A 14,795-nucleotide genomic window follows, 5' to 3' on the forward strand; every position below is an offset into this window, starting at 1 on the left:
GGTGTTCCCCGAGTAGCGGCGACGAACGAGTTTAGAGCCGTGGAGAAGGTTTGCTTTGGGTAGATGATTTAATTATTGCAGCAGAGTGTTGCATGGTTTTCAGGGAGGAGTTGAGAAAGGGTCTGGGTGGTCAGGGAGAGCTTCCAGATGATTGGACAACAACAGCTAGTGTGATCAGGGAGACAGGTAGAAGAGTACTTGGTGTGTCATCTGGAAGGAAAGTAGATAAGGAGACTTGGTGGTGGAATGAGGAAGTGCAGGAGTGTATACAGAGAAAATGGTTAGCGAAGAAGAAGTGGGATACTGAGAGGACTGAAGAGAACAGACTGGAGTTCAGGGAGATGCGGCGAAAGGTAAAGATAGAGGTAGCAAAGGCAAAACAAAGGGCTTATGATGACTTGTATGCTCGGTTGGATAGTAAGGAGGCTGAAAATGATCTATACAAGTTGGCGAAACAGAGAGATAAAGATGGAAAGGATGTACAGCAGGTCCGGGTGATAAAGGACAGAGAGGGAAATGTATTGACAGATGCTAGAAGAGTGACAGGAAGATGGAAAGAGTACTTTGAAGAGCTGATGAATGTGGAAAATGAAAGAGAGGCAAGGGTAGAAGAGGTGATTATTGTAGACCACAAAGTAGCAAAAATGAGTAAAAGTGAAGTGAGGAAGGCATTGAAGAGGATGAAGAGTGGAAAAGCAGTTGGTCCTGATGATATACCTGTGGAGGTGTGGAAGTGTCTAGGAGAGGCAGCGGTAGATTTTCTGACTAGATTATTCAACAGGATCTTAGAGAGTGAGAAGATGCCTGAAGAATGGAGACAAAGTGTGATGGTGCCTATTTTTAAGAATAAAGGGGATGTGCAGAATTGTGGCAACTACAGAGGGATAAAGTTGATGAGCCATACAATGAAGTTATGGGAAAGAGTAGTGGAAACTAGACTGAGAGCAGAAGTCAGCATTTGTGAACAGCAGTATGGCTTCATGCCTAGGAAGAGTACTACAGATGCAGTATTTGCGTTGAGAATGCTAATAGAAAAGTACAGAGAAGGCCAGAGGGAGCTGCATTGCGTTTTCGTAGACCTAGAAAAAGCATATGACAGGGTGCCAAGAGAGGAGCTCTGGTATTGTGGAGGTATTATCTGGTATTATGAGGAAGTCTGGAGTGGCAGAGAAGTATGTTAGACTGGTGCAGGACATGTATGCCAGCTGTGAGACACTGGTACGGTGTGCTGTAGGGGTAACCGAGAAGTTCAAGGTGGAGGTGGGACTCCATCAGGGATCAGCTCTGAGCCCCTTCTTGTTCGCAATGGTGATGGGTAGGCTGACAGATGAGGTTAGACAGGAATCCCCATGGACCATGATGTTTGCGGATGACATTGTGATCTGTAGTGAGAGCAGACAACAGGTAGAGGAAAATCTAGAGAGGTGGAGGTATGCTCTGGAAAGGAGAGGAATGAAAGTTAGTCACAGCAAGACAGAATATATGTGTGTGAACGAGAGGAACTCGGGTGGAGCGGTGAGGCTACAGGGAGTGGAGATCAAGAAGCTGGAGGATTTCAGGTACTTAGGGTCAACAGTCCAGAGCAACGGAGAGTGCGTAAAAGAGGTGAAGAGACGGGTCCAAGCAGGTTGGAATGGCTGGAGAAAAGTGTCAGGGGTACTATGTGATAGAAGACTATCGGCCAGAATAAAAGGAAAGGTGTACAAGACAGTGGTGAGACCAGCGATGATGTTTGGACTAGAAACTGTTCCAATGACCAAAAGACAGCAGACAGAACTAGAGGTTGCAGAGATGAAGATGTTGAGGTTCTCTTTGGGAGTGACCAGGATGGATAGGATCAGGAATGAGTCTATCAGAGGGACGGCACATGTTTGATGTTTTGGAGAGAAGGTCAGAGAAGCCAGACTGAGATGGTTCGGTCATGTACAGAGAAGAGATAGTGAATATATTGGTAGACGGATGCTGGAAATGGAGCTGCCAGGCAATAGGTCTCGAGGAAGACCAAAGAGAAGATTTATGGACGTAGTGAGAGAGGATATGAAGGTAGCTGGTGTGAGAGAGGAAGATACAGAGAATAGGGTTAGATGGAGAAGGTTGACTCGCTGTGGCGACCCCTGACGGGAAAAGCCGAAAGAAGAAGAAGAAGATTTAATTATTGCAGCAAGCAGCAATGATGCACTCAGCACATTTAAACAGAACATGAAATTCAAGTTCAACATGAAAGACCTGGGGAAACTATCATATTTTTTGGGCATACAATTTGAACAAAAGGGGGATGAAATCAAAGTACATCCTAAAAATGCTAGAGAGATTTGGAATGTCAGAATGTAAAGCAAGATCTACTCCAAGTGAGCAAAAATTAGAGGGCATCCCTGTAGCTGATGAAAATGAGCAAAGTGAACCTGTCGACCCCAAAGAATATCGTGAGATTGTAGGCAGTCTTATTTATGCCATGACTTGCACCAGACCTGATATCAGCTGGATAGTGAGCAAACTATCACAGAATCTGGCAATGCCAAAAGTAGAAAACTTAGTAGCTGCAAAACATGTTCTGAGGTATTTGAAGGGGACAGCTGATTATGAACTAAGTTTCAAGACAAATAAGGAGGATTTGAACCTGATAGCTTACAGTGATTCAGACTGGGCATCATCTGTAGAAGACAGACGTAGCACTACAGGCTACTGTTTCAGTTTAACAAAACAAGGCCCAGCCATTGCATGGAAGTCAAGGAAACAGCCCACAGTGGCCCTGTCAACATGTGAGGCTGAATACATCGGCCGAGCCACCACCGCACAGGAAAACATGTACCTGTCTCAACTGTTAAACGGTATGGAAAACAAAATGTACAGTTGCACAACAATCTACGGAGACAATCAGGGGGCCATCGCACTGAGTAAGAATCCTGTAAACAGACAAAGGTCAAAACACATTGATGTAAAATATCATTTCATTCGTGAAGCACTCAGTGAGGGTTAAATAAATCTTATCTATTGTCCATCAGAGGACATGTTGGCAGACATCTCGACAAAACTCATGACAAAGGTAAAAATAGAAAAATTCAAAAAGTGGTTCTTTGGAAATTAAAATGTCCAAAGTTTTTTTTTGGATGTTGAGATCAAGAGGGGGTGTTGAGATAGGTGATCTCATTAGTTTTATTTGAGTTTACATTCTAGTATACATATGTTGTATTTGTATCTACTCTCAGGAAATGCATGGCACTTTATGACAAGGTTTGGGACTTGTTTTAGTTTTTCGCGACTGTTCAGCTAACTTGACGTTAACTTCTACGTCAGTGTTTTTTTTTTTGGTATAGCGGTGCTGGCGGGAATTTTTCCCTCACTCTGTACTGTACATGTCCCATGGCTAACCGATGTTGATTCCCGGAGCTGTGAAGAAGAAAATAAAAGACGATTCAAACAAGGCAAACTTGTGAATTCCTTCCGAAACATGGAAAACGAAGAAGCTGCAAACTTAAACGCATCAAGGACATTCGTTCTGTATCTAATCAGAAGTTAATAGTGTTAACGGTTTGTGAGAAATTTACAATGCTAGACAAAAAAATAAATTAAAAGGAAATAATTAAATCAATAGATAGACAAATAAAAAATTAAAACGAAAAAAGATTGCAAGGGGAATACAACATATAATTAAGTTGGCGATTCACAAGGAATCTCAGACATCAAACTGTATATTTTTTGTTGTTTATATATAAACATATACAAAACAAACATATGTTGTTTGTTGTTGTTTATTTTTGGGATATATTGAGGAATATTTGTTGGAAAGGAGTCACAATCGCTTTTTGATAATGTCGAAGTGTATAGGTGGCTATAGAATTTAAAGATTTCTGTGGAAATTATAGCTTCATCTGTAATTTCCTTGTTGTTAAGACGGGCTTCCGCTTTGCTCCGCTTTGCTCCGCTTTGCTCCGCTCCTCCGCTCTTCCGCTCGGGCCCTGGAACTCCCGATCTGCGGGACTTCGGTGAATTCCGGGCCAGTCTTCTGCTCTTCTGCTCTCCTCCGCTTCTTCGCTCCCCCGCTTTGGACCCTGGAACTCCCGAACTGGGCCGGGCTTCTGCCCTCCGCCTCTCCTCTGCTCATCCGCTCCAGGCCCTGGCACTCCTTGACATCCAGTCATTCGCATGTGCGTGCCCGGAGGTCCGGGAGCTCCACTCAAACGTCCGGGGGATAAGGGTAAGGGGTCCTGCTCCCCCCCCCCCCCCCCCCTCGCCGCCTCTGAGAAGAGAAACATCTCCTCCGCTCCTCCGCTTCTCAGCTCCTCCGCTCCTCCGCTGCGGAACCAGGTACTACCGATCCGCCAGACTCAGGTGAATTGCGGACAGGGCTTTTGCTGTCCTCCGCTCCTCCGCTTTGGGCCCTGGAACTCCCGAACCGCTGGACATAAGCGAATCAAGGCCGGGCATCTGCCCTCCTCCGCTCCTCAGCTCATCCGCTCGAGGCCCTGGTACTCCCAGTCCGCGGGAACCCCCCCATCCCCACCCACCCACCAAAACAAACTCTCACACACACATAAACACACGCACACACACACACACACACACACACACACACAGACACACACACACACACACAGACACACACCCATACACACACACACACACACACACACACACACACACACACACACACACACACACACACACACACCTGAACTCATCATAGCTGTGCCAATAGCATTGGCCGAAACGTATCCACAACAAAACAAACATTAGCTCATCCACTCATTCACATATGTGTGTGCCCAGAGGTACGGGAGCTCCAGTCATACGTCCGGGTGATCTATGTCCGGAGAAGGCTCACATTGGCCGGTCTAAGGGGTCCTGCTGGCCCCAAGCTTCCCCGCCTTTGAGAAGAGAAACATAACTCCGCTCCTCCGCTTCTCAACTCCTCTGCTCCTCCGCTATGGGCCCTGGTACTCCCGATCCTCCGAACTCAGGCGAATAGCGTGACGTGCTTCTGCTCTCCTATAAGCCCCTACACACTTCAAACACGGCTGTTATCACCCTGTTACTGCATTACAATGACACCCATTTGCTTTTGATCTCAGTGTCTGCCACCGTAAGGAAAAAGCGGGGGGGACGGGGGGGGGGGGGGGGGGACATAAGGGCATTCGTTCTGTATGTAATCAGAAGTTAATAGTGTTAACGGTTTGCGAGAAATTTTTAATGCTCGACAAAAACAGAAAATTAAAAGGAAATAATTAAATAAATAGATAGAAAAATAAAATTAAAAACTAAAAAAAAAAATTGTAAGGGGAATATAACATGTAATTAAGTTGGCCGTTCACAAGGAATCTCAGACATCAAACTGTTTTTAATTGAACATAAATAGTACACACAAATATACAAATGTACAAATAAACATGGCAAGGTAGAACTGAATGTCAATGAAACAACCAGGGATGAGGAAGCAACGGACATAAGGACATTTGTTCTGTATGTAATCAGAAGTTAATAGTGTTAACGGTTTGTGAGAAATTTACAGTGCTAGACAAAAAAAGAAATTAAAAGGAAATAATTAAATCAATAGATAGACAAATAAAAAATTAAAACGAAAAAAAAATTGCAAGGGGAATATAACATGTAATTAAGTTGTTTTTCTTTTTTTCCAAAAAAAGGAATCTCAGACATGGGTAACTGTATATTTTTTAGTTTTTGGATTTTTCCATAAGTTTTAAGGATTTTTTTTTATAATTCAAAATCGTTTATGAAGAAATTAAAATTTGGGGAGCATTTTTGCATTCTGTTTTTGTGAATGAAGAACTTGGCCAGGCCTAAAAGAACATTGACACAGAGTTCATCTGTTATGTTGCTTATAAGTAAACCAAATGTGATATCATCTTTTGAGAGGGAAACTGGTGACGATGGAATGAGAATGAGAAAAAATATATGGTCAATGGTTTCAATGTTGTCTTCACAAAATGTACAAATATTATCTTCAAAAGTAAAGCGTACCCGCAATAATTCCTTAGATGGGTAGATGTCATTCATAATTTAGAAGTGGGTCTCTTCTTGCCTTGGGGGGTATGGGTAGAGTCAGACACATAGTTTGCAGCGTGGCAGTCGATTCCTTATCAAATTTATTTCAAATATTATTTTTGTTTTGACGTCCAGGGAACAAGTTTCCTGTGAAACATGTCCTAATAAAGGAGTTGCTGCACTTTCTGTCCAGAATTGAGATTCCCTGGAGTGATAGTCGGGGTAACTGTGGTTGTACGGTTCGGTGCGTCATTATATTTTTGGTCAGGAATACAAATTGTCGAGGCAGTGCGTTTCGTAACTTTATCAACTCTAATATGGGAGGCTTAAATCTGTGTGTAGTACAGAACTGTTCATAGTCTAGACGACTGCCATTGTCATCCATCAAGTCAATTATTGACCATATACCTTTCTCAAAGCATTCCTTGTAAAACAGAGGTTTGTTGCCACGCAGTACATATCTATTGTTCCAAATTATTGTACTGTGTGGTGAGAAATTGTGTACATATATCATTTTCCAGTATAATAGTATTTGTTTATGGAACTCTGAAAATTGGACAGGAATCTTGTTGATATCCAAGTCAGAGATAAGCACAAGACTTAGGCCACCGACTTTGTTGAATAAGTAGTTTGGAGTACAATACCAGAAAAATGATGATGTTTGATCCAGGATTTCAACCAGTTCACCTTCAATGTCCCATTCAGGCAGTCCAACTCTATCACTTTCAGCCCTCCCTCACTTGTTTCTTTCCCCATATGTGATTTTTTTAGATGGTGTGGTCTGTTCCTCCAGATAAAGTTGAAATTTATTTGGTTAATAGATTTTATGAGTTGATTTGGAGCAGCATTGGAATACACTGGGTATATACATCTGGATAAACATTCCATTTTAGTCAAATATATCGGGCCTAATATTGATAAATCTCTTTGGAGCCATATATTCAATTTAGCTTTACTTTGATTCAGTTTAGATTCAATGTTCCTGGACTGATTTAACTTTTGGTCCTTAGATAGGAAAATGCTCAAGTATTTTATTTCTGATTTGATAGGAACATTGCTGATTTCCTTTAGTGGTGAGTCATGCAGCTCAAGAAGTTTGCATTTCTTTAAGTTTAATGACAATCCTGAAGCCTTGGAGAATGTTTTAATTTTTTCAACGCTTATTGGGACTTGATGTTCATTTTTCAAAACTAAGGTTGTGTCATCTGCCAGCAGGCTAATTACAATTTCTGTCCCCGACATTATTTCTGTCCCACACATACACACACACAAACACACACACACACACACACACACACACACACACACACACACACACACACACACACACACACACACACACACACACACACACACTCACACACACCTTAATTCCACTCTTTTATATACGCATGTCTGGAGTTCCGGGAGCTCGTTCTCAACGTTCTGGGAATAATCATAGCTGTGCTGATAGCATTAGCCGAAACGCCCCCCCCCCCCCCCCACACACACACACACACCACCACCACCACCAATCTATGGGTGCATGAAGATAGGCTGTCTTTACATCCATTTGGTGTAAGAACAAATTTTCCGGAACTGATTTCTGCATAAACACCCTCACACTTGTCATATTTGCTGTTGGAGAAAATGTTTCCTCGAAATCCGTGCCATACTTTTGACTGTAGCCCTTAGCAACATACCGAGCTTTATATTTGTTTGTGCCATCTTCATTTCTTTTTAGCGCTTACGCCCCCCACCCCCCACCCCCACCCCCACTGCACACTTGCCTTGGGGTAGCTGTGTTAGGGTAAAAGTGTTCTTCTCTCTCAATGACTCCATCTCTTCGTCCATAGATTTCATCCACTTGTCAGCATTAAGTGAACTCCTTGCCTCTTTAAATGTCTGTGGGACACCACACGCCAGTCTATAACAGTAGTCAATGTTAGTGAACACTTGGTCATCGTCAATAGCACTAGTCACATAACTATTAAAGTAACTGGGCTTCTTTTTGGTTCTAGTTGATCGTCTCACATTGTCTGCACTGCTTGGCTGTGTCACACGGTCAGATACGGGGTTGCCCATTACCAAGGTGTACAAAGGTGTACAAGACAGTGGTTAGACCAGCGATGATGTATGGACTAGAAACTGTTCCAATGACAAAAAGACAGCAGGCAGAACTAGAGGTTGCAGATATGAAGATGTTGAGGTTCTCTTACGGAGTGACCAGGATTGATAGGATCAGGAATGAGTATCAGAGGAACAGCACATGTTCGATGTTTTGGAGAGAAGGTCAGAGAAGCCAGACTGAGATGGTTCGGTCATGTACAGAGGAGGGATAGAGAATATATTGGTAGACGGATGCTGGAATTGGAGCTGCAAGGCAAGAGGTCTCGAGGAAGACCAAAGAGAGGATTTATGGACGTGGTGAGAGAGGATATGAAGGTAGTTGGTGTGAGAGAGGAGGATACGGAGAATAGGGTTAGATGGAGAAAGTTGACTCGCTGTGGCCACACCTGACGGGAAAAGACAAAAGAAGAAGAAGAAGAAGAAGAAGAAGAAGAAGAAGAAGAAGAAGAAGAAGAAGAAGAAGAAGAAGAAGAAGAAGAAGAAGAAGAAGAAGAAGAAGAAGAAGAAGAAGAAGAAGAAGAAGAAGAAGAAGGGGAAGAAGAAGAAGAAGAAGAAGAAGTAAGAAAGAGAGGTTGGGGGGTAAGCAAACCTTCTCCACGGCTCTAAACTCGTTCGTCGCCGCTACTCGGGGAACACCGGATGGCTTTCTCCCTCCGCTTCCTTACATTTTATGTCCGCTAGATGGCGGCATCCGACTGTGCACAGCGCTTGGAGCTCCAGCAGGTGATCTGGCTGCTGTGTATGAGAGGAATAAACGAGTGGGGCCGTGAGTGCAATAAATCCCCCTCCACTTCTTACATGGATGTTATCACCCTGTTACTGTATTTTAACGATACCGCTGTGTTTTTGACCTCAATGTTAAGCCGATTTTTAAACATTAAAAACCAAATTGCTCGATTCAGTGACACCGAGGCCGTGAGTGGAGGACTTATGGAGTTGACTCCTTCGCTTATTCATATGTGCATGTCTGGTGCTCCCGGAGCTTCACGCCGACGTCACGGGGATCCGTGTCCGAAGAAGGTGCACCTTGGCCGGTCTGCGGGATCCTGTTGACCGGAAGCTGAGACTGGCCCTTGGAAATAAAACGGAAAATAATTGAGAGCATATTTCTCAGTTAACAACGCCCCCACTTGCTCTCATATTATTGGTATCTTTGCCCATTTACATCAAAATAAAATACTCATGACCCAAACAACAAACAACAACTTTGAAAAATTCAACAACTTAAACTGTGATGCAGGCTTTGTCATAACATCTGCCGGCATCTCTTGTGTTGGACAATACTGTAGGGCTACCTTTCCACATATTTTCTTTGTGACATCTTAACACACTCTTCTGACTGACATATTTTCTGGGTATTGATTTTGATCACTTTGCCCATGTCCTTCATTTTAAATCTAGCTGTAAGCATGATTTTCACCTCTTTCATTACTTCCTCATCACTCGCAGCTATGATTAAATCATCTACCCATATTATGATGATGACCTTGTCATTTTGGTTTTCTTTGACATAAACACAATGATCTGCTTCATTCTGAATAAAGTCATTGTCAATCAAGTAAGAATGGAGCATCAGATCCCAATGACGACCGGCTTGTTCAGGGACGTATAGTGACTTTTTAAGTTTACACACCAGCTTCTGTTTTTTATTTGTCACTTCATACCCTTCTGGTTGTTCTACACAGAGCTCACAATCTATGGGTGCATGAAGATAGGCTGTCTTTACATCCATTTGGTGTAAGAACAAATTTTCCGGAACTGATTTCTGCATAAACACCCTCACACTTGTCATATTTGCTGTTGGAGAAAATGTTTCCTCGAAATCCGTGCCATACTTTTGACTGTAGCCCTTAGCAACATACCGAGCTTTATATTTGTTTGTGCCATCTTCATTTCTTTTTAGCGCTTACGCCCCCCACCCCCACCCCCACTGCACACTTGCCTTGGGGTAGCTGTGTTAGGGTAAAAGTGTTCTTCTCTCTCAATGACTCCATCTCTTCGTCCATAGATTTCATCCACTTGTCAGCATTGAGGGAACTCCTTGCCTCTTTAAATGTCTAACTGATCATCATCATCATCATCATCATCATCATCATCATCATCATCATCATCATCATCATCCTGGTCTGAGCTCATCTCTGTCTGGGTTTGTTGCTCTGGAGATGGGTTCGACACAAATTTTAGCAGTCTGTTTTAGTACTCTTTCACTATTTGGATAATATACAAAATAAGCTGGACTATTTTTGTCATATCCAATGAAAACTCCCTTCTCACCTCTTGAGTCAAGTTTCTTTTTGTTGTGCTTGTATGCATAGCACACAGCACCAAACTTTTGCATTTGTGACACATTTGGTATCTTTCCCGTCAAGCCGAAACGCCCCCCCCCCCCCCACCACCACCACCACACACACATTAGCTCCTCCATTCATTCACATGTCCACGCCGGCTGCTCCGGGAGAATGTTTTAATTTTTTCAACACTTATTGGGACTTGATGTTCATTTTTCAAAACTAAGGTTGTGTCATCTGCCAGCTGGCTAATAACAATTTCTGTCCCCAACATTATTTCTGTCCGACACACACACACACACACACACACACAGACACACACACACACACACACGCCTTAATTCCACTCTTTTATATACGCATGTCTGGAGTTCCGGGAGCTCGTTCTCAACGTTCTGGGGATAATCATAGCTGTGCTGATAGCATTAGCCGAAACGCCCCCCCCCCCCCCACACCACCACCACCACCACCACCACCCCCCACACACACATTAGCTCCTCCATTCATTCACATGTACACGCCGGCTGCTCCGGGAGCTCCACGCCGACGTTTCGGGGATCGATGTCCGGAGAAGGTGCACCATTGCCGGCCTGCGGTATCCTGTAGACCCCCCCCCCTCCATACACACATGCAATACGCCTTGAAACGCATCGCTCGCACTGACGCGGGGAATCCTTTACCCTACTTCCACAACAACGGCGAGAATCACATTGCGTCGGCCGCCGTGAGGAAGAGGGGGGGGGGACATTAAGGGGGGGAGAGAGAGAGACATGGAGATTTTCTCAGCCTCTCATTCTTTTTTTTTTTTTTTTTTTTTTTTTTTTTTTAATTGAACATAAATAGTACACACAAATATACAAATGTACAAATAAACATGGCAAGGTAGAACTGAATGTCAATGAAACAACCAGGCATGAGGAAGCAATGGACATAAGGACATTCGTTCTGTATGTAATCAGAAGTTAATAGTGTTAACGGTTTGTGAGAAATTTACAATGCTAGACAAAAAAAGAAATTAAAAGGAAATAATTAAATCAATAGATAGACAAAATAAAAAATTAAAACGAAAAAAGATTGCAAGGGGAATACAACATGTAATTAAGTTGGCGATTCACAAGGAATCTCGGACATCAAACTGTATATTTTTTGTTGTTTATATATAAACATATACAAAACAAACATATGTTGTTTGTTGTTGTTTATTTTTGGGATATATTGAGGAATATTTGTTGGAAAGGAGTCACAATCGCTTTTTGATAATGTCGAAGTGTATAGGTGGCCATAGAATTTAAAGATTTCTGTGGAAATTATAGCCTCATCTGTAATTTCCTTGTTGTTAAGACGGGCTTCCGCTTTGCTCCGCTCCTCCGCTCCTCCGCTCTTCCGCTCCGGGCCCTGGAACTCCCGATCTGCGGGACTTCGGTGAATTCCGGGCCAGTCTTCTGCTCTTCTGCTCTCCTCCGCTTCTTCGCTCCCCCGCTTTGGACCCTGGAACTCCCGAACTGGGCCGGGCTTCTGCCCTCCGCCTCTCCTCTGCTCATCCGCTCCAGGCCCTGGCACTCCCGGTCATCCAGTCATTCGCATGTGCGTGCCCGGAAGTCCGGGAGCTCCACTCAAACGTCCGGGGGATAAGGGTAAGGGGTCCTGCTCCCCCCCCCCCCTCGCCGCCTCTGAGAAGAGAAACATCTCCTCCGCTCCTCCGCTTCTCAGCTCCTCCGCTCCTCCGCTGCGGAACCAGGCACTACCGATCCGCCAGACTCAGGTGAATTGCGGACAGGGCTTTTGCTGTCCTCCGCTCCTCCGCTTTGGGCCCTGGAACTCCCGAACCGCTGGACATAAGCGAATCAAGGCCGGGCATCTGCCCTCCTCCGCTCCTCAGCTCATCCGCTCGTGGCCCTGGTACTCCCAGTCCGCGGGAACCCCCCCATCCCCACCCCCCCACCAAAACAAACTCTCACACACACATAAACACACGCACACACACACACACACACACACACACACACACACACACACACACACACACACACACACACACACACACCTGAACTCATCATAGCTGTGCTAATAGCATTGGCCGAAACGTATCCACAACAAAACAAACATTAGCTCATCCACTCATTCACATATGTGTGTGCCCAGAGGTACGGGAGCTCCAGTCATACGTCCGGGTGATCTATGTCCGGAGAAGGCTCACATTGGCCGGTCTAAGGGATCCTGCTGCCCCCAAGCTTCCCCGCCTCTGAGAGGAGAAACATTACCTCCGCTCCTCCGCTCCTCCGCTTCTCAACTCCTCTGCTCCTCCGCTATGGGCCCTGGTACTCCCGATCCTCCGAACTCAGGCGAATAGCGTGACGTGCTTCTGCTCTCCTATAAGCCCCTACACACTTCAAACACGGCTGTTATCACCCTGTTACTGCATTGCAATGACACCCATTTGCTTTTGATCTCAGTGTCTGCCACCGTAAGGAAAAGGCGGGGGGACGGGGGGGGGTGACGGGAGACATAAGGGCATTCGTTCTGTATGTAATCAGAAGTTAATAGTGTTAACGGTTTGCGAGAAATTTTTAATGCTGGACAAAAACAGAAAATTAAAAGGAAATAATTAAATAAATAGATAGAAAAATAAAATTAAAAACTAAAAAAAAAATTGCAAGGGGAATACAACATGTAATTAAGTTGGCCGTTCACAAGGAATCTCAGACATCAAACTGTTTTTAATTGAACATAAATAGTACACACAAATATACAAATGTACAAATAAACATGGCAAGGTAGAACTGAATGTCAATGAAACAACCAGGGATGAGGAAGCAACGGACATAAGGACATTTGTTCTGTATGTAATCAGAAGTTAATAGTGTTAACGGTTTGTGAGAAATTTACAGTGCTAGACAAAAAAAAGAAATTAAAAGGAAATAATTAAATCAATAGATAGACAAATAAAAAATTAAAACGAAAAAAAAATTGCAAGGGGAATATAACATGTAATTAAGTTGTTGTTTTTTTTTTTCCAAAAAAAAGGAATCTCAGACATGGGTAACTGTATATTTTTTAGTTTTTGGATTTTTCCATAAGTTTTAAGGATTTTTTTTTATAATTCAAAATCGTTTATGAAGAAATTAAAATTTGGGGAGCATTTTTGCATTCTGTTTTTGTGAATGAAGAACTTGGCCAGGCCTAAAAGAACATTGACATAGAGTTCATCTGTTATGTTGCTTATAAGTAAACCAAATGTGATATCATCTTTTGAGAGGGAAACTGGTGATGATGGAATGAGAATGAGAAAAAATATATGGTCAGTGGTTTCAATGTTGTCTTCACAAAATGTACAAATATTATCTTCAAAAGTAAAGCGTACCCGCAATAATTCCTTAGATGGGTAGATGTCATTCATAATTTAGAAGTGGGTCTCTTCTTGCCTTGGGGGGTATGGGTAGAGTCAGACACATAGTTCGCAGCGTGGCAATCGATTCCTTATCAAATTTATTTCAAATATTATTTTTGTTTTGACGTCCAGGGAATAAGTTTCCTGTGAAACATGTCCTAATAAAGGAGTTGCTGCACTTTCTGTCCAGAATTGAGATTCCCTGGAGTGATAGTCGGGGTAACTGTGGTTGTACGGTTCGGTGCGTCATTATATTTTTGGTCAGGAATACAAATTGTCGAGGCAGTGCGTTTCGTGACTTTATCAACTCTAATATGGGAGGCTTAAATCTGTGTGTAGTACAGAACTGTTCATAGTCTAGACGACTGCCATTGTCATCCATCAAGTCAATTATTGACCATATACCTTTCTCAAAGCATTCCTTGTAAAACAGAGGTTTGTTGCCACGCAGTACATATCTATTGTTCCAAATTATTGTACTGTGTGTTGAGAAATTGTGTACATATATCATTTTCCAGTATAATAGTATTTGTTTATGGAACTCTGAAAATTGGACAGGAATCTTGTTGATATCCAAGTCAGAGATAAGTAGAAGACTTAGGCTGCCGACTATGTTGAATAAGTAGTTTGGAGTACAATACCAGAAAGAATGATGATGTTTGATCCAGGATTTCAACCAGTTCACCTTCAATGTCCCATTCAGGCAGTCCAACTCTATCACTTTCAGCCCTCCTTCACTTGTTTCTTTCACCATATGAGAGTTTTTTAGATGGTGTGGTCTGTTCCTCCAGATAAAGTTGAAATTTATTTGGTTAATAGATTTTATGAGTTGATTTGGAGCAGCATTGGAATACACTGGGTATATACATCTGGATAAACATTCCATTTTAGTCAAATATATCGGGCCTAATATTGATAAATCTCTTTGGAGCAATATATTCAATTTAGCTTTACTTTGATTCAGTTTAGATTCAATGTTCCTGGATTGATTTAACTTTTGGTCCTTAGAT

Source organism: Fistularia commersonii, chromosome 31 (assembly GCF_037954325.1).
Source record: "Fistularia commersonii isolate RoL2024-O1a breed Wild chromosome 31, RoL_Fcom_v1.0, whole genome shotgun sequence".
NCBI classification, from domain to species: Eukaryota; Metazoa; Chordata; class Actinopteri; order Syngnathiformes; family Fistulariidae; genus Fistularia; species Fistularia commersonii.